The sequence below is a fragment of the Callorhinus ursinus genome, unplaced genomic scaffold, assembly GCF_003265705.2.
Source record: "Callorhinus ursinus isolate GAN/ISIS: 27379988/994484 unplaced genomic scaffold, GSC_fseal_2.0 scaffold45, whole genome shotgun sequence".
Taxonomy (NCBI): Eukaryota; Metazoa; Chordata; class Mammalia; order Carnivora; family Otariidae; genus Callorhinus; species Callorhinus ursinus.
The window spans coordinates 6296408-6316696 of NW_027397107.1; the positions used below are offsets into that span (position 1 = coordinate 6296408).

At 54.3% G+C, this 20289-nt stretch overlaps 2 long non-coding RNA genes across 2 annotated transcripts in view; both read right to left on the reverse strand.

Moving 5' to 3' along the window:
• LOC141370800 (uncharacterized) overlaps positions 1–4624 on the reverse strand; it is a 10297-nt gene extending 5673 nt beyond the window's left edge. The window contains exons 1-2 of the long non-coding RNA XR_012375168.1: positions 3385–4624; positions 2641–2704 (exon numbers count right to left, since the gene is read on the reverse strand). This is a non-coding gene — a long non-coding RNA (uncharacterized lncRNA). The remainder of the gene's footprint in view (positions 1–2640; positions 2705–3384) is intronic.
• A 7097-nt stretch (positions 4625–11721) lies between these two features.
• On the reverse strand, positions 11722–18300 carry LOC141370801 (uncharacterized). Its single transcript, XR_012375169.1, has 3 exons — positions 18168–18300; positions 12118–12193; positions 11722–11936 (listed from the first exon to the last, which is right to left on the reverse strand). It is a non-coding gene; the product is annotated as an uncharacterized lncRNA (long non-coding RNA).
• Between the last annotated feature and the right edge of the window lie 1989 nt (positions 18301–20289).

A 20289-nucleotide genomic window follows, 5' to 3' on the forward strand; every position in this document is an offset into this window, starting at 1 on the left:
GGGGGGGAACGGGCCCGCCCGAGGTCACACGGGAAGCCGGGGCAAGGACATGCCTCGTGCCTGTCTACCAGACCCTTCTCCTGCTCAGCGCCTGAAAGAGGGCTTCTCCACCATATCCCAAATAAGATCCTGGCCCAAATGTGGGCGGTGGGGGTCTGGGGCCAAGGGAGGCCATAATGCGATAAGCAGACTGGCCATCTGGCTCGGGGACGGAGGAGAGCCCAGACTGGCCGCTTCTGCTGCCCATCCCGGGGGGCCCTGTGTCACGAGAGACAGACTGCCAGATGGACAGGCACTGGCCTGGGTCTGGGTGGAAGCCAGTGAGTTCCCTGTAGCCAGAGCTAACCAACTTTCCGACGTGGTGGGGGAAGAAGGGAGGGGGCACAGGGAGCAAAGCCAGCCACCCCCCAAGGGCAGAGAGAAGAGCAGGATGCGGAAGCCGGGACTCCCACCCAGGCTCTGAGCCTGGCTCCCTCGGTAGGCCCAGCCTCCCTCAGCTCCACAGCCACAAACAGGTCCCCCTCCCGGGGAAAGGCAAACACATCTCCCCTGGCACCTTCTCAGACATGCATGCAAAACTAATTAACATGGGGAGACATGCGAGCAGCCGGCGAGCTCCACACCCTCGAGTCCACGCAAACAAGGCGAGCCCTTGTCCGGGGGACGTGCACAAAGCTTTGTTGCTAATTTAGGCATCTGTCTCTGTCTGGCCTGGTCCTCCTGCCTGCGCTGGGGTTTTTCCCAGCCCCTCGGACAATGCTGGGAACGGGCCCGCCGATCCCTTATTCAAATCACACCCAGGACAATGAGCTCATTGTGCAAGCCACAGAAAAGGGGATGCTGGGGTGGGGGGGTGGGGGGGTGTAAAGGGGCATTGGGAGAGGAGAAGGGTGGGGGGGTGAAGAAAATGGGAACCCAGGAAAGTGTTTACTAACACAGCCCCTGCAGCTGCTTGGGCCCCTCTCCCCTCCCCCCACCTGGCTGGCAGCTGGGGAGAAGTCCCGGGACTCCGAGGTGGGGGCCCCAGAGTGGATGAGGGGCCAGCAGTCAGCCAAGTCGGGCTCGAACCTCCACCTTCGGCAGTCTGCAGCTACCCCTGCAGACTGTCCATGGCCAGACACTTTTTTTTATAGACTGGTTTGGGGGTTTTCATTTCTGACTGCAGACTGAGCAGTGTAACGCACAGATCCTCACTGCAGAGGCCGAGGCAGGGCTGGGGGGAGAGGTGCTGGCGGCTGTGCAGGGTGGGACCTGCTGTCTCGGCCATTGTCTTCAGGCAACGTTTCATTTTCTCCTCCTTCCTAGCTAATAAATTAGAGAGGAGACGGTGAGCTGCGAAGGGACAGGCTCCCCACGGACGGCGGGCAAGTCTGTGAGCTCACGCAGCTGGGGCTCACCCAGCCCAGCCGCTGCTCACACCACACCTGGTCAGACACTCACATGCAGCCTCACACAATGAGCACCATTAAGAAACGCCCTCCCCCTACACACAAACACACATGCGACATATACATGCACACACGCGTGTGTGTACATACATACACACATCTATATAAATCTCCCGAGATCCCCGAGGGGTAGATCTGGGGCTTTGAAATGCCCTCCCTCCTACCAACACCCCCCAGCTCCTTGTCGCACTGAGCGGCCCAGACAGGCCGATGTAAACAGACACACACAGGCTGACACTGACACGCAGACACAAAAAGAAACACACACACCCAGAGGCAGCCCCAGACACACACACTGACAATAGCGTAATGAATGCAGGACTGGAGCGCATTCAGTCTCAAGCCCACAGTGCTGCTCGCCCAGCACCAGGGTGGCTGCAAGGTTGTGGAGAGGCTGCAAGCTAGCTTCTGCCCACCTCCTCCCTCGCTCCGTCCCCCAGGACCATGGGCTACATGGGGGCCCGCGGGCTACGCGGGAGGTGGAGTAAAACGCCATTCCAAGCATCCAGGTGGAAGCAGATGCCTCTTGAGACAGAAAAGTTTGGAATTGGTCTCAGCTCTTAGTCAGGGTTGTCTGAACTGCCCTGAAGAATTATTTTCTTTGATACTATTTAAAGTCATTATTAATTACCCTGCATTTCAAGATGGTGTGTTTTCAAGCCAGGGGAACAGGGAAGCCTGGCTGGTGTCCTTTTCCCTTGCAGCAGAATCCACAGGTTGGGGTGATTTCTTCCTTCAGTTAAAGTAGTGAGCAGGGGATATAGGTTAAGAGGAACACAAACGGTTTACATCTCAGAGACCCTTTAAAACGTGCTTCTAAGGATAAAGGAGAAGCAGGGATGCCCTCTCCACTGGCCCAGAGGCGTGGAAATGGATTAGGTCGAACCATACAAAATTACCAGTATTTGATGGATTTAGATCTATAAAAAAGAAATTTCATATAGGTCAACCTCATAGGCAGCTGGTTCCAAGAACCATCAGGGGTGTTTTCCCTTTTTATTTCCTCCCCAAACTGGGTTATTTTATTCCTGAAGAAGAAAAAAACAGTAGTAACCCAAGACCCAAATCAACCTCGGACCAACCGCCAACAGCCACATAACTACCTCGTGTATAGACTCTGGGGCAGCCACTGGAATGAACTGGGGACCCGAGGGCGCGCACAGCCTGCAGCCTGTGTCAGACCAGGACCCACCTTCCAACTCTTCCTCCAGGGCTCCTGCTTCTCCTTTCCCTGCCTTCAGATTCTGGAATGTGTCCTGGAGGGGACAGAAGGAACATGAAAGGAAACGGGACCACTGTGTTCCTGGCTTCCCCTCTAGAGCAGTGTCAAGGGCTAGCATGGGAGTCCACGCACGCACTCTGTCCTGGAGGAAAGGTCAACCTGGAAGCTTCATCACTAAACACTTGCGGTCAGCTGGCTACCAAATAGAAACCCAAGGCCAAAAAAAAAAAAAGAAGAAAGAAAGCAAGCAAGAAACCCAAGGCCAGTCTCTGTGCATATGACATTCATTCAGACTACCGCAAAGAGCCACATAAGGGAAGCCAGGAGGGCACGGAGGCCGCCCAGCGTAGAGAAGGCCCACTCCTTGCCAGCATCTGGATAACCATGTCTGGTGGCTCAGTGCATCTTCCTGGGAAATTACCCTCTCGAACTTCTCTCGGTTCCCAAGAGAGGAAAGGTGGACGGTTTTGGAAGCAGAGTCAAGAACTGCTCTGTAGGGGCACCTGGGTGGCTCAGTTGTTAGGCGTCTGCCTTCGGCTCAGGTCATGGTCCCGGGCTCCTGGGATCGAGCCTCGCATCGGGCTCCCTGCTCCGCGGCAAGCCTGCTTCTCCCTCTCCCACTCCCCCTGCTTGTGTTCCCTCTCTCGCTGTGTCTCTCTCTGTCAAATAAATAAAATCTTTAAAAAAAGAGAAAAGAACGGCTCTGTATCTCACCACCTGCTTCTTACTTGCCCACCAAGGAAAGCCGGCTTCACGTATGCTCGTCGTGTCCTCCAGCAGCAGTCGGCTGGTCCGTACAGAAGCTGAGCGAAGATACTTCCACAGACAGCCTTCTAGTGGCCAAGGACCTGGGGCTCCATTTGAAGACCTGGAATGACCTTCCATGAAGACAGTCCCTCCTACATCTCTGACAAGTACTTTAACCAAAAATACCACGTAAGTTCTAGAGTTTTATCTTTTTAAACACACACTGACTTCAACAAGAAAACCACTAAAGTGATAGTAATAATAAAATACAATCTGTTTAGCCTTCCTGCTCCTGGGGGCAAGAGCCTGGAACGGCAGAGCCTGCTGTCTGGGCTTTAGGACTCGGCAGATTCATTTGCAGGGCGGGCCCCAGCCTAGGGGCTACATGAATGACTCTTCCAAACTCCAGATGTGTTGAGAGGAGGCAGCTGGGTGCCCACTGTTGCCATATGCAGGCTTACCTGCCAACCACTCTACTCAGGATCCAGTCTGAGCAGAACCAGGAGAGGATTCTGGCTTGGATGCCCCAACAGGATCTGATTTCTTCCAAGGAGGAGAAACCTTCTGTATGTGAATTCACCCAGATGTAATTTATTATTTGATTGCATTTAAGATGTTCCTTACCAATCTCACATGGAAATCTCAATAGGTTACTGCTATACTGATTCCTAAGATCAAAGTTGTTTCTTCAGTGAAGAAAAGGCAATGGAGATCTCATCACAGTTTCTATACAGAACCAATGGAATCTGGAAAATTAAAGCTCTAGCCCAGGCTAAATGGCAACCTAAGGTCACCATAGGCAATGCATGAAATGGCCTCTGACCCTGCTCTCCCAGGCTCTTGGAGCCACGGAGAAGGGCAGAGAGGCCAGGAAGCTGCCAACTGGTGAGAACTGTCATACCTCCAGGGCCCATTTATCCAGCACCCCTTCCCCCGGCCTAGCCTTCCCATCCTGGACAGATGGATGAAGTTCTGTATTACACAAGTTTGAAGTGCCGAGCGAGGGGCTGTGATTTGCTTCTCTGTATCCCCAAGGCATTGCCCAGAGCCTGGCACATAGTGCTTGGTCAATAAATGTTGAATGGATAAATGAAGGCAATGGATAAATGAAGGCAATGGAAAAAATACAGTCCGGCCCAGGAAGACTTCCAATTCCTGAGCTCCATGGCTCCCTTGCAAACTGACTTATGGATTCATGGCATAGTCCTGGAGGTGCTAAAGTCCAGGCCAAGAGCCATCAGAGGTGAGAAAGGCCAGGGCAGGTGTACCTGCTCAGCTCAGGCTAGCCTGGCAGCCCTCCCACACTGACCTTGCACACGGTGATGAGACCAGCTCCCTTAGTCTGCCCTCCACATCTGACCTGATTTCTGGTCCAGTCCTGCAGAAGTCTACCCTGCTGCTCCATCCCCACCTCCAAACTTTCGTGGGGGAGTCTCCCTGCCCCACTCAGCCCAGGAGACCTGTTTGGGTCCAGTGAGCCTTCTCTGATGACTCCACTCCAAATGAATTCCTCCTCTCTTAACTCCCAAAGTCTGAGTCAAGCTACCACCTCTTGAATGTGTGCCTTATTAGGCTGGCTTTTGCTCTGAGGGGTCAGGGAGCAGGTCAGGGGTTCTCCTGGGGATCTCTCGGTACCGGAGCTTACGCATGGTCGGCAATCGCCCTGACTTATTCTAGCGACTGACCGAGAGCTGAGCCCGATCCCTCGCTGGCTGCTTTCCCTGTGCCTCCACTCGTCACTGATGTGCAGCCCACCAATTAGACGGTCACACACGTCACAGCCTTGCTGGCTCACGCATGCTCAGCCCACCCTTGCCCCCCAGTGCATGCACACCCATCCTATAACAGCAGCAGATGGGGGATGCAAACTGACATTTCTCGAGCGCCACAAGTTCAGTATTACTATCCCCGATTTTATAGATGAGAAAACTGGCTCAGAGAGAAGGGAAACCATGTGCCCAAAAGGGTCTGAACTAGATCAGACAGACCCCTGATGCCCACTGGGCTGCATGCTCTGCTTCCCACCACCGTGGTGTTGAAGTCTGCAATCTGATAACAGAAGAGAGAACAATGGGCTAGAAACAGCTAAAAATGGGGTAAAGGAGGCTGCAGGCCCAACAGGAAGGGGTGGCTGTAAACCTGAGTGCTTCTTCTCCTTACTGCACCTCTCCCTAGCGCTCCCCAGGGAAATGACATGCCCTTGGAGGCATCTCCCACCTCTCCCAGCTCGTGACACCAAACTCGGGGAATAGGAAGATCTAGCATTCTCTGTTTAAGGACAAGAGGAGACTGGACAGAGGATGGGGATCCCCTTCCCTCCTCCAGAAGACTCCATACTACCTCAGGGGGATGTAACATTCTCGAAAGCAGAGGCTCAACCTTGCCCGGGGGTGGGTACAATCCTTGGCAACATGGGCAGACTGGCAGACTTTGGCCAACCCCTGACTTTCCAGACTGAGGCACAGCCAGGCTACAGTTCACACTGACAAAAGCCAGGACTGGGTGGGACACTTCTCACCCCGCGCAGTGCCTCACCAAGGCTCCCGGGGGCCCAGCACTGAGCCTTCCTACCTGCTACCTGCTTCCTGCCTCTCCGGGTGCACTGTCAGCCCAAAGCAGGAGACACTACAGAGCCACCCTCTAGCCACCGAAATAAGCTCAGGCTGCTCCCCAAAGCCCAGGCAGACTCCTTGGGAGATGAGGACCCATGGGGGCCTCAGACTACCACCGACTCAAGGGTTGCAGCTTCTGAGACATGCCCCATGCAATCAGCCCATGACATCTGGCTTAGAGAAGAAGGGCAGACCCTAGATTACCTTCACCACTCTTGCTGCTCCCCAAGAGACAGGCCTTAAAGAAGACAAAGTACACAGAGCGTTAGCACAGAACTTGGCACAGCATAAGTGCTCAATAAATGGTTCCTGTCACCATTATCATGACTCATTATGATTTCCTGGCTGCCCATTCCTCACCTCCCAGGCTCACGTGAGGAGCTGTCTTTTCATAAACTCAAGGCTTACCGAGGGCTGGGAGACCATTAATGGAGTCCCAGGTTTCCGGGGCAGGCAACTGGAGTTCCTGAGAAGGGAAGGGGGCTGGAAGCAAGGCTGGACCCACAGCCAGGAGTCCTCTGAGGTGAGCGGGCCCCTCTGCCCTCTGACAGCAGGGTGAGCCCAGCACCTCCCCAGAAAATCTCTCTGAAGACCCAAGGCTTGGCAGGATGCCAGGGCAGGAGGCCTCTCGAAGACGACGCTGGCTCTGAGCCAAGGTGCATCCCAGAAGCTTCAGCTCCCAGAGAGCAGCACAGGCTGAGGGGAGGAGGGGCAGCAAGGAAATGGGCAACGAAGAGCCCTGGGGCCAAAGGAAACCTGCTTAAAGCGGGTTTGGCATGAACTTGGGATGCACAGTTGCCTTCCCATGCCCTGTGGTTTCCACACACCTGGGAGACTATGAAATCACTGCAAGGACAGGGATAGGGGCCTGGGGAGGTGGTCCACCCCCAGGACAACCCTCCTGCCACCTACATCTATGCCCATAGAAACTCCATGGGGCACTGCTAAACCTCCATCCAAAGATTCCTGGGGTTACCCGTTGGTTCTCTTCCCCCGGCCCTAGACTCTGAAAAACAATGCTGCCTCTAGATTCAGACCTTTTGCCTCCAAGGACTGTGGGGTAACTTAAGGGGCTATACTAGATACCCCTAAAAGCTCCATAACACCTAGCCTCTCCAGTGGCCTCCAGCCTGGCATTTCCATGGCCTTCTATACACAGAGCTCTCTGTGGCCAGGGACCTTCCAGGGATAGACCAGGATTAGTTACTGAACATTAGGGCTGGAAGAGATCTTAATTCTTTAGTCCAGGCCAATAAAATAGGAGTGGCACCTATCATTTCAAATTTCCTAGAAGCCACATTAAAAAGTAAGAAGAAACAGGTACAACTAATTTTAATACTATATTCTATTTAACCCAGTATCATCATTTCAGCATGCTGCGCTCACCGCATCTCATGAGATCAGTAGTGGTTAGCATCCTGGACAGCGCAGCTCTTGACTCCAGCAACTTCCCTGGCTTTAGGATGAGGAGGGGGCCCAAGGATCTCTAAGGAGTGGGCGGCCCGGTAGGAAGGGAAGCCTCAAACTCAATCCCTACAGCTGCGCCCATCAGCCCGTCCTTTCGGCCTCCCAATTCACACTTGCCTATGAGATAGATGAGTTTACCATAAATCCAGTTCAGGGGGACTGTGACATAAACCTGTTTGAAACAGACAACCTGGAGGGGAGAAGACATGGGTGTACTTGACATCACAGGCTCGGGAACAAAGACCAACAGAAAGGCACAGGAGGGAGGTTCTGCATGACCTCTGCACTGGAGGCAGGTCTGGATGAGGCCGTCTGGGTGTGCCACCCCGCCCCCCATCAGGGCCACCCGGGCTTCTTCGGGTTGCAAATACCCACGCTCCAGCCCTGGGGCTGGTGAATTTTCTACCACGTCTCCCTGGAGGAACTACCCACAAAAGCTCCTCTCTGCTTTAGAAGGCAAGAACAAGTCGTGCATTTACCCCGTGCTTCTAGTCTTCTTACTCTGAGTCGCCATGCCAACACACAGTCATAATTACCGAGGAACGCGCCGATCGTGGCAGCATTGACAAAGACACTATATCAGGGCCTGTGAGCTAAGCAAGGTCAGGCTCCTCGCGGCCCCCCAGCTTCCTGCCCACTGCCTTTATTCCGCTCTGATCCATCTCTTTCCCTTCATTCTTTCTCTCCCACCCAGATGGTCTCTTATTATATTTTCTCTCCAAAGAAAGGCACTACGGCTTAGTGTATAAAACACTTTTATAGCAATTAGGAGACAGGTTCTCCTTTGAGTCCCGATTTTAACTTGTGGGAAAAGTCACTTTAACATCCAGGCCTCAGTTATTTTGCCGTGAATGGGGAGAGTATTTTGGACAGTGCCTATTCAGCAAGTGGGCGCCTACATTTCATTCACCTACTAAATTCAGGGGCTGCTGTGTAGCTAGTGGACTCTAAGATCGTCTTTATGAGCAGCACCAGAGGTACCAGAAGCTCAGGGAAACAAAAGAAGGTTCAGATCAGAGAAGGAGTTGGTTCTAATGCCCTGAGAACAGCAGGGCCTCTGTCTCCCCCCAGGAAGGGTGCAAATCTCAGAAAGGGGGCTGGGAGCAGCTGAAGGGTAGGCTCTATCAGATTATAAAAAGATGAACGGGATGGATGAGAACTATCAGGCTAAGTGACAAGCATCCTGAGGCCCCCAGTGGGAATGAGGACATACACCCATTTAAAATGAGAGGTCAAGAAAAGAAAGCAGACAGCCACCACCCGAGCCCTACACAAGAGCGCCCCAATTTCAGAACACCCAGTGCACCAACATCTGAACTTACAAAGGAGATAAATTGGAGGCTGATGATTAGCATCACAAAATGATTATTCCCTTTGTAAAAGGCTTCACTGCAGGACTGCTTTAAATAGTGCATTTAAAACATGATCTGATTTGCTAAATTCGATTTATACACATCTACTGCCTAAGCTTGCGTGTGGCTGTATTTACATGTCTTCCCTTGGCACAGAGGAGGGGAGAGGCCAGCCATTATTTGGGGCCTTTAATCCTTGTAGACAGTAACTAATCTGGGGAGCTGAACCCTGGTTTTCTTCCACAGCTGGGGCTTTTGCTATAAACTGGCCTCAGCTCTCCACTCCACTTTGCCTATCAAGAGCCAGCCCAAAGATGATGGTCAGGATTTGGCCAGGATTTGTTGTGGCGTTTCGGCCAATAGGGACTCCTCACCAAGAAGGAGACCCCTTCCCCCCCACGCCCAAGGATGACAACTTTCTGGTACACATTTCCAGAGAATCTGTCTGTGGGAGGCTCACTAAATTTATTTAGTGCCTACAGTTATCATACCAGGGTTCAAAGGCTACCTTTTGGGAGCCATGGAAATTGACTAATCTGTGTAAATTCTGGGGATCTGATGAGCTACATTCTGCTATTTGTATGTAAGCCACAGGAACCATTCTGCTATTTGCACGTGGCCCAGAAAGGCTGGCTCTCCACCCCAAGACAAAAGAATGGGTCTACCACGTCTCATGGTGACTGTGCCAGTGTCATCAGGAAACCCTCCTAGTTCCCCTAAAGGGACCTGCATGCCTCATTGATAGCATAGTCCTTCAAGAGAGAAATGACTCCTTTCCACAAGACCCAACAGCGTGATAGGGCAGTTAGGAGCCAGACCACTGCCAAAAGGGGAAGTGCCCAGCTCACACCATTTGCTAAAAGAAAGAGGTCTAAGGAATTTATGGGCTCAGAAATGCAACATTCAAAAAAACCAAGTCCTTTAAAAAAAAAACTCAAGTTAGAACCTCTCCCTCCACCACCACGCCATATCCAAGAACCAGAGGCTTAGCCTTTGAGAACCACACATTCATTTATGGAATATTTGCAGATATCCACAGTGACGAGCTCAGCCCAGCACTGGGAACTGAGGGCTAAAAAAGGAACAAGACAGCACTCAGGTCTGAAGAGTTTATAGTAGAGGATGGAGGGGGTCACCAAACAGAACTAAACTATTTCACTGTTGAGAAACCCACTAAAACCTGCTCATGAGAGGATGGGAAATTGATTAGGAATCAATTGGACTGGATCCCAGTTCTTGTTCTTCTAGCCGACTTTATGACCTTGGGGAAAATCACTTAACTTCTCTGGGCCTGGTTCCTCATCTGTGACATGAGCAGCTGACCTACATAATAAGCAAGCTTTAAATTTTCTATAAATCTTACAGAGGAAGAAATGTTCATATCTCTAAAAACCCTGATGAGCTTTTCTTCTTTCTTTCTTTCTTTTTCTTTCTTTCTTTCTCTTTCTTTCTTTTCTCTTTCTTTCTTGAACAAGGTTATAAATTGTTCCATTTTCTTCGTCTTGGCTGCCAGGGGGCTCAGAACAACCACAATATTAAAAACAACATTTATTTTAGGCCAGGGCTTTAGGCCAGGAGATTGGGGGGAAGCAGAGTATGATAGGAGAGCTCTCATATGTGAGGTGGTGGCAGACAACCCTGACTCCACATCCTGACTCTGCCACATCCTAGCTACAGCCAAAGTCAGGAAGAGGGAATCACCACCACCCTACCTGTCAAGCTGAGGCCCAAATGCCCGAGAAGTGCTTAGTACCGGGCTAGGTACAAAGCGAGACTCAATAAACACAAACGAACAAAACTGGAGTTTCTTAGTCACTCTGCACAAATGCATATGCGTGGGACCTGCCTTAGGGCAGCGGTCGATCAACTGGGGCAGTTACAAAAAAACAAAACAAAACAAAACAAAACACAACGGCAAATGCGCTTAAATTATTCACCCGGGGGAAAGGGGGCAGCTGGAGAGCCACTGCTCTGACCTAGGGCCGCGGCCTGGTGGGGGCACGAGCTCCGAGCTCCGAGGTGCTGCGCCCGCGGGGGGGGGGGGGGGGTGCGAACGGAGCCTCCGGGCCGTCCTGTGGGGAGCGCTGCGGCCGCTGAGGCCGTCCGCGAGCCCCGGGCCACACCAGGTCCCGGGCAGGGCAGCCTGGGCCTGCTCGCCACTCGGACCTCGCGGTGTCGGGGGGGAAAAAAGCGGGCGTCGGCCATGCGCCTGACATTCCGCGGAAAGAAAGAAAGAGCGCGAGGCACGCGTGGTTCCAGACTCCGACCCCGCGCCACCGCTCGGCCCCAGCCCGGAGCGCGCGGCCGGGCGAGGAGGCGACGGGCCGCACGCGTCTTTCTCCGCGGCTCCGGCGGGAGCGCACGCAGCGGCCCGCGGCGCAGCCGCCGCGACGGAGGACCCGGCGGCCGTTCGCGGGCCCGGCCGGCCGCCGACATTAGCGCCCGCAGCGCGGCGGCGGAGATGGGCGGGAGGGCGCGCTCGACGCGCGTTCCGCTTCTGTGGGCCGCGCCGCGACCTACCTCGTGCCCACGCAGCCATCTTGCAGCGGCTCCTCGCGTTCTCAAAATGGCCTCCCGGCCCCGCGGCGCCTTACCCGCCTCCGCGCCGGGCCCCGGGGTCCGGTGTGCGCGGCCACGCCCCGCCCCCGCGCCCGCGCTCCGTGGCCGGCGGCACCGAGGGTCCCGAAGGCCGCGGGGCCCAGGCGGCGTCCCGGCGTACGCGAGGCGCGAGTGCGGCCCCCTGTCCGCGCGGGTCAGCCCACTCTCTGCAGCCGGGAGAGTGCGGTTGCGGCCCGGCCGCTGCGGGGCAGGAGGGAGGCCACCGCTCCACCCTAGGTAGAGGGGTCAGGCTCCCGGCCTGAGCTTACTCGGACTCCCGCGGAACGCCGACGGGGAGAGCCCGGGTGTCCAGGAGGCCGCGTCGGAGACCGGAGTCAGGGCCGCCCGTGCCGGGCGCCCACGGGGAGCCCCACGCCGTGCTCCGCCGAACTGTATCACAGAGCCCAGCGTGCCCGTAGCTGTGTGGTTAACGCCAGTTTCCACATCCCCCGGGGAAGGGACACGGAGGGGGATGACACCGGATCCGGGCCTAGGAAGGAGGGGTTGCCTTTTTGGTGACCCAGGTAAAAACACAGACGCTCCACCACCGACCTGATCGTGGAATCTCCCAACCTCCGGATTGCCGGCCCTCGAGCCCGCTCTGCACCCCGGGCGGAGGGAGGGTGCCGGCAGACAGCTCCTCCTCCCACGCCGGGGCTCTGGCCACTCACCTTTCCACCCGCACGCCCTCCGAGTCCGTGCCTGAGAAGAGGGCGCCCGAGGAGGGAGGCGCCTGCAGGGGAGTAGCTGTAAAACAGAAAGGAGACATCAGGCGCCCCCCACGCCCGCCTAGAAGAGCGCTGCGGTCCCCTCGAAGGTGGGAGTAGGGCACACGCGTCCTCCAGGTCACGACCACAGCCCGGGGCGGCTGCTGGGCGCACTCCGTGCCTCAGACTCGCTCGCCCGGGGCGCGGGAGGGAAACCCGGTACTGGCTAAGGGAGGGTCCGCCCCGGCCCTGAGCTCCTTACCCTCCAGCGGGCCAGGCAGCCAGCCACCCGAGAGGTGGGACACCTCCGTGCACCTTAAGGCCAAGCACATCGCGGAGAGCCCGCCAGCCACCGCCCCAGGACAACCCTGGCTTCCCGGACAGCGTTGCTCGTGAGTCCTGACTCTCGGAACCTGCCCGAACCAGGACCCCGGGCCGTTTTCCGGAAGCCCAACTGTTAGAAATCCGGAACCCGAGTTACGGTGGACCTCCTGGCGGTGCCCTCTTGGCCTCGCAAGTTAATCTGTATCCCGCTCCTTTCAAGTCTCTTAAGGACACTTGCAGGTGCGCCTCCCCAGCCAGCGAAGCAGGGAACTTTACATCCGCCCGACCCTCCCACCCAACGGGGTGCTCTTTGGTGTCCTAATTTGTCTCCCAGTTCCAGGCCTGGTGGGTATGGCAGAAAGAAGGCAGCTGGTCAATTCTTCCGTAAACTCTGGCCATTTACTGGTGCTTTCACTCTCTCCAGCGGGTGGAGATTTTAACCTGGTATCCAGACATCCCTATGCACCCCTTGCCCCAGCATGGAGAAAGAGCTACCATTTGCTCAGCACCCACTGTATGCCAGGCACTTTATTTGTATATTTTACTCAATTCCCACAGGATCCCTGGAGGTGTAGTTACTTATGTTACCTCCATTTCACAGATGGGGGGGGGGGACACAAGTCTAGAGAGGTGATGTGACTTGTCAAGGATACACCGAGTTGCAATGGCAAAATGCATGCCCAAAAAAAAACCCCTGCCTCTCAAGTGTGGGCATCCTCCCCCACCCCCCAGCTGCTGCCCTTCTGGAATTTGGATTGCTGGTTTATTAACCCAGTCTAGGATTGTCCCAGGTCTTCCCACTCTAGTGCTTCAGCTCAGGAATTGTCCCCCCTAGGGACACAAAAAGGCCACAGGCCAGTCCCCCTGCTTTCCCCATGACCAATGAAAGAGGAATTCCTGCAGCCTCTCTGGGCACCCCAGCGGCATTTCCATCCCTCTTTAGCCTGGATCCAGAACCTTGGGGGGAATCTGGCAAAGCCTCATGCTGGCCAATAATCCACTCCTGATTTTTAAAATCCCAGTCTACACAGTCAAAGAAGTGGGTGACCTGCATTATTACAAGGATAATTCACGCAGGAGAAAATGAGATGAAGGGGCAGGTGGGGCATGATATTTTTACACACAACCCCAATGGAGACCTGAGGGGATTCAGGAGCTAAAGAGAGGATCATTGCAAGGAAATGCCCCTCTCTCTGGTTTCCTGCAAAGGAGTTCATCCCGACTGATAATCAGGCAGAAAGCCGTGTAACTCCCCCAACCTCCAAAGCTGAGAGGCGCTTTTTCTTTAAATGACGTTAATGTGACGTTAATGTTTCTTTTTTTTTTTCAATGAAACCTCCATAAGAGACATCCTCCATTAAAAAAAATTATGTCCACTGGGCCTGATGTGAAATAAATTTTAAGAAAACACAAGTTTGGGCTTTTTCAGAAGAGAGCCAAGGAAACAGCCCCACCCCCAGGCTGCCTGAGGTGGCAAAGATGGCAGCTGAAGGTTGAACCCCGGGGCGGGGGGGTGGTGGCGGGAGGAGGTTACAACAAGACTTGGGAGGTGCCAGGAACAGAGGTAACAGAGGGCACAAGGGTCTGCAGCCATACTCTCCAAAGGGCAGAGGAGGAGAGGTCCCTTTCAAAATAAACCCAAATTGATGGTGTGAGACCAGCCTAGCCAGAAGGATGGCCGTGGTGCCCAAGTCCCTGCCCAACTTGTCGAGCATCTCCACCCTAACAAGACAGCGAAGACTCAGGAAATGCCACCCTGCACATTCCTGCGACACACAAAGCCCCAGGATTTGGCCAGAGACGGAGGAGAGCAGTTCCACTCACAGCACCCCCTAATTCATGGGGGGGTGAAAACTAGGTTGTAAGCTGATGGGGGGGCGGGTGAGGCTGACCACTGAGGGGTTGGAGTGCCTGTACAGATGGAAGCTGAAAGGAAGTTCTAATTAGCACAAAGCCGGCACCTTCCATTAATAGCTCTCCATAGACTCCTGGATGCCACTGAAGAGAGGCAAGTTGGAATGTGTGAGGCTCACCTGTCCCCAGCTCATTAACAGACCTTGGGTGAGAACAGGGCTGTCCTGGCAGAAGACCAGCCCAAATCAGCTCCACCCCCCAAAAAAAAATTTAATTACATGTCTGACTTCTGGGCCTATCCGAGGGCAAAGTGTTGTGCCCAAGTCCAATGTGACCCTAAACACAAAATCTCCTGGACACTCCCTCAGTCAGGCCTCTGAGGACAGTGCTCCCTCCAGACTTGAAATAAAGCCTTAAGAAAAAAAAAAGTCCTAGCATACATTTCCATGCGTGGGAAACTCTAGATAGGTCAAACTAATCCACAGAGACCTCAGAAGGGAGGTGAGCAGGGATTGCTTGAGAAGAGGCAGGAGGGGTGCCTGGGTGGCTCAGTTGGTTAAGCGGCTGCCTTCGGCTCAGGTCATGATCCTGGAGTCCCGGGGTCGAGTCCCGCATCGGGCTCCCTGCTCGGCAGGGAGTCTGCTTCTCCCTCTGACCTTCTTCCCTCTCGTGCTCTCTCTCTACCATTCTCTCTCTCTCTCTCAATAAATAAATAAAAATCTTTAAAAAAAAAAAAAGAGAAGAGGCAGGAGGGAAGCTTTTGGGAAATGCTGTCCGTCTTGAGGGTTGGCTACATGGGTGTAAATGCACTTGTCAGAACCCATACAACTGTACACCTATGGTCTGTTTCTATGTGTAAATTATACTTCTAATAATATAGATGCAGGTGTATTGTGTATGTGGCTCATATCACACACATATACATACAAAGGTCTTGGCCCTTCACCGATTTATCCATAGCTTGTGATCTCCCCGATGTGAAGGTTCACACCCTTTTCAAGGGTCACAGTGGAGAAAGGGCCCAGAGCAGATGGGGAAATGGGGCTGTGCACATCTCACAAACACATGGCCTTAGCTGGCCGGGTAGGGAGGAGGAATGTCTGAATTGAATCAATTAGCTGCAGAAAACTTCAGAAAAGAAGTAAGGCCCTTCATAAAAACAAAGCCCACTCCTTAATCCCCAAAGGCAATCCTCTCCCCCATTCCCATGGCCATTCCTCAGTAAACAAAGAAATCCCTCCTTCCACATCCACACCTCAATATTCATTATGAGCTGACGTTAGAGGCTGCATTCCAGCCTCCCAGAGCGCCCTAATGACTGGAAACCTAAGGGCAGACAACTTACAGCGCTTTTCCTCCGTTTCTCCCTCTCCTCTCCCCTTCCCATGGCAGTCTGTTCTTCCTTCCCTCCTCTCTCTCCCTCTTTCTCTCTTCTTTTCTCTAAATTAGCAAATAAGCACACCAAGGCAAGCAAATCAAGGCAGAGACATCACTAACTCTTACTTTGTTCATTTATTTTGACAAGTGCAGTTTAATTTTAATTATTTATGATAATACTTCATAGTAGACGAGTAAATGTGCTGGGGTATATTTGGTAACATTAATGAAGTCTGCCTAATAGGAACCTTCACTCCAGCACCCCGCCTGGAGAGCTTCCTGCTGGAGAAGTGGGGTGAGGCCACTGGTCTGTGGTAGGGTTTGCAATTTTTTTGTGGGGGCGGGGGTGGGGAACTTAATGGGTTTGAGGATTAGCAAAGGGAAAATTAACCTGATTCTAGAGAAGAGGCAAATACGAAAGCCCGTAATCGTGTGTCGATGTGGATTGTGTGTATTTAAACACCGAGAGAGCACACTTTGTGATAAGGAAGCCCAGGCGTGCACACATGCCACATGCATATTTACACATGAATCTCAAATGTGCAAATCAGCAGAGGCCCAAAGAAATTAGGCTCTGGGCAATTAAAAAATTGAAATAAAAATGGAAAATGTGATACACAGAGTTCTATATCTCTTCAAAGTACCTTTCTCCCATTTATCATATGCCTCAAGTGGGCAAACATGGTGGAAAATGTGGAGGATAATAAAAAGGTAGGGGGTTTCTTTAGCTGGTGATCACTTAGAAATGCTCCCTTCAACACACAATGAACCATGAAAAACGGGTCTCAGTCAATGCAACGTCATTTTAAATGGGACTGATTTTTTTTTATAGCTCCCCCCTCAACCCTGCCACCGTCCTTAATATAACTGATGGTCGTATAAGTGTGTGATTTGCTATGCAGACCTTATATATACAAGAATAGGTAGATTATATACAGCAATGTGCAACCATTTGGTCCAAACACACGGATATTTGGCATACCTCAAGGTATATGCTCCAAAGTATTTACACGAATATTATCTACAGTAATGATAGGATTTGTCATAATACAATTAGTGCTAAATTTCTAAATGTAAAGGAAGAGTTGACCCTTGCTTTTAAAATAAATAAATAAAAAGTACCTTGAGGTCCCCTATTTCTCATCTCTGCCTTGTTGCCAATGCCCAGGGTGGTTTGGGAACATTTCGAGAGATAGAAGTGGGCTACCTTGAGACCAACTGCACTGTCCACCTCAGGATAGAGTCTAGGATTCTTCCAGAGTCTAAAAGCCCAGGTTTGGTCCAGCTCCCGGGACAAGAATAATTAGCTAGACGATTACTGGATGATTCCAGTGGGGGAAAAGCGAGGCCACTCCACAACTAGGGTGTGCCAAAGGCTCAGAGAAGAGGCACCACCACACCTGTGTGTGTGTGTGTGTGTGTGTGTGAGAGAGAGAGAGAGAGAGAGAGAGAGAGAGTTAGTAGAACCTGCCTGCACCCATGAAATGCCTTGTAACAACTCCGCACCCTCCAAGCAGAGGAATGTCCTGGCCCTTAGGAAGCCATCATCAGCTGGAGGCACCTGGCTCCCAGCTTTCTCGCCTGGCCCCAAGCTCCTCAAGCCCTTCTCCTCAAAGCCGTGGCCTGGCTCTGGCGTGGGAAAGGCAGTTTGGAGCTTTTCACAAATCCAGTATCCCCTTGAACCAAAACCAATTAGCCTGGCCCAAGGTCCTGTCATTGAGGCCCTGGCCCTCTTTTCAAACCCCTGCGGCTCAATTGCGGTGAGGGGCCGGCCAGTGAATGCCGGGACCACTTAAAGTGGTGCTTAAGCCGGACCGGCCTGGAAGGAAGGAGCCAGCGCTATAGGAGCTGCAGCGGCCCATTCTCAGAGCCACTGACCAAGGTTTTGTTCCAGCCAGAGCCCCCACCCTGGCTCTATTTTTAAACACCCTCCCCTTTTCTCGATTCCCAGCTGTCTGGAGGAGAGATGAAAAGCTGGCTCCAGGAAGCCATGAGACACCCAAACTTGGCTGACCCCAGACAGAAAGGACATCTCCAAGTTCTGAGTTCTGCCCTTAATAGTCTTGCCCTCGCTGCTTAGGGAGAAGGGGCCCTAACCTTGATAGAGCACCCACTGGGCACTAGATGCTTTCCATGATGAGCCTGCACACCAGCCCACCTCATGGAGGAGAATACTAAGACTCAGAGAGAAGTGACTTGCCCCATGGCACTCAAGGGCAAGGCAATTTGGGGGAAAGCTATGAGAGCTCCTGAACACCACTGTCTTAAGAGAGACATAGAAGAGGTTGAGAGATGAACCAAGATGGGCCTTTGGGCCAAGAGGAGAAAGACGGAGGGGAAGACGACCTCGGGGTAATGGGAAAACTCCTGGAAGCGGCACTCCGGAACAAGCCCGGGGCTCTCCGAAGGCCCTGCCCGCATCCTCCATTCTCCCCCTGCCCGACCCGAACTGAACTGACCCTAGGCAGAATGCGGTGGGCGTGGGGAGGTGCCACGGCCTTCCTCCACCGGTCTCCTCCTCTCCTTCCCACCCGTCCAGGCGTAGGGAAGACTCGCCCTGTGCGCTGGGCGGCACTGCCAGGGCGCCCCGGCCGTCGCCATGGTGACGCGCATCCCACCCTAGGCCGGAGCTGATTGGTCACTCCATCCAGGCTGACGGGGGTGGGGAGTGGGCCAGGGGGCTAAAGTCAAGGCGGGATGGGGGACAGAGACACCCCCGACACACACGCCCGCGCGAGGGATGCCAAAGGGGAAACGAAGGCTGTTAAAATGGCGCCGCGGCCTCCAAGGGGTCGCTGCCGTGGGAGCGCAGAGCCGGGTTGGAGCAATCCGGGCGGCTCTCCGGACCGCGCCGCGTCGCCAGGGTCCCGGAAGGCGCGCGGATCCCGCCGGGGCTGCCCCCTCCCCGCCTCTCCCGGCCCCTGGCTGGGCCCGCCCCGCGGCACGTTCGGGCCGGGCGAGCGCGGCCCGGCGGATTAGCCCCGAGCCCGCGGCCCGAGGGCGCGGGGCGGGCGCGATCCGGGGTGTGAGGGCGGGGCGGGGCGGCGGCCGCGCGTCTAATCCCCGCGCTGCGTGTGGGAGCGGCCGGATCAGGGAATTAGCGCTGTAACTTCGGATTAGTAACGCTCGCTAAATGAGCGCCTAATTCCGACCCTTCATGCTTTTCAGCGTCGCGGCTGGGCCCTGGGAGGCCTCCTGGCCTCGCTCCCTCCGCGCTCTGGTCCCATTTCCCGGGAGGTCAGACCGCGGCCGCGGAGAGCTCCCTGGCCGGCCTGCATCAGGCCTCTGGGTCGCGCCGCAGCCTGACTTTCTGCGGCGCCCGGTGATGCCAGCTCTCCATTCGCCGGGCCTCTACAGTCAGGCGTTCAGGGTTGGGAGTTCGTGGACCAGTGAGAAGGAAGCCCCTGATGCCTCACTCACCACGGTGGCTGTCCCGATCTCCACCCCACCAGTGGCTTGCTGTGCGACCTTGGGCGAGCCACGGGGCCTTATTGAGCTCGGTATTTCTAGCTGTCAAATGAAAAGGGTTGGGTGACGAGCATCTCTGAGATCCCAACCAATTCTGGCTTTCAAGCTGAAGCTTCAATTTTCAGGTTCCCCAAAGCCTTTTTGGATTGAGGCAGGGTGGGGAGGGAGTAGTGCAGATTTGCGGCAAGAGCGAAGCCCAAACATGGGGAGCCGAGCGGCCACAGAAGGGGGGGGGGGGCTTCCCTTGGGAAAGGGGAACAAGGGCTGAGATGGCCCAAGACCCAGCCGGCTCCTTCAGGCCCCGGCAGGTCAGAAGGGGTTTGATGGGGGCGAGGCACCGATTTTGACCCTGTTGCTGGGACTTCAAGTGTCCGGAGGGGATTTGAACATGGCTCTTTAGGGGAAGGCACTCATACCCGGAGGCCGAAATCGGGAGGGTTGGCCTCTCTCTGAAGGCCGGTTCTGGTGGGTGTAGGGCGGGTCCGGGAGACTAAGATTCCAGCGCACTCTGCCCGCTGAAGCCCCGTCGCCGCGATCCTTCCCCTGATCTGGGAGGTTTGCATCAACGGATTTTCGTAGAAAACGGAAAGAAAACCGCATTCTCCCCTGCGTAGACGCCTCCTCCCCCGGACCCAGATTTCAGGACTGCCCAGACGGTTTGGGACCTTGCTGTTTAAAAATAAAAACAGAAAACTCATTTGAACTGCATAGACACAGCTGTGAGGCTGCAAAGCCATGGGCTACTACAAGACTCGTTCTTGCAAAATAGCAAAGGGATGGGCATGGTGGGAAAGGAAGATCGAAGCCCTGGGGCCCAGGGCCAGCTGGCCAGCAAGGCAGGCAGGGAGCAGAGGGCGAAAGGGTGGCAAGAGCTGCTCTGGTTTCTTCCGAAATGAGGTCAGGTTCGGAGCATAGGCTCCCAGGTGCGCCTGGAAAGGAGGGGCAGCCCTGGGTGTGCAGCCAGTGGCCTGGTGGATCCTGAATCACGCTCACCACCCTTCCCAGCCTCTCGGCAGGAAAAAGGGAGACTGGCTTTTAAAAGTGGGGGGTGGGGTGGGACACACAGGATCCATGAAAACCTTCTACCTGGTGATTTTCTCTGGGGACGAGAAC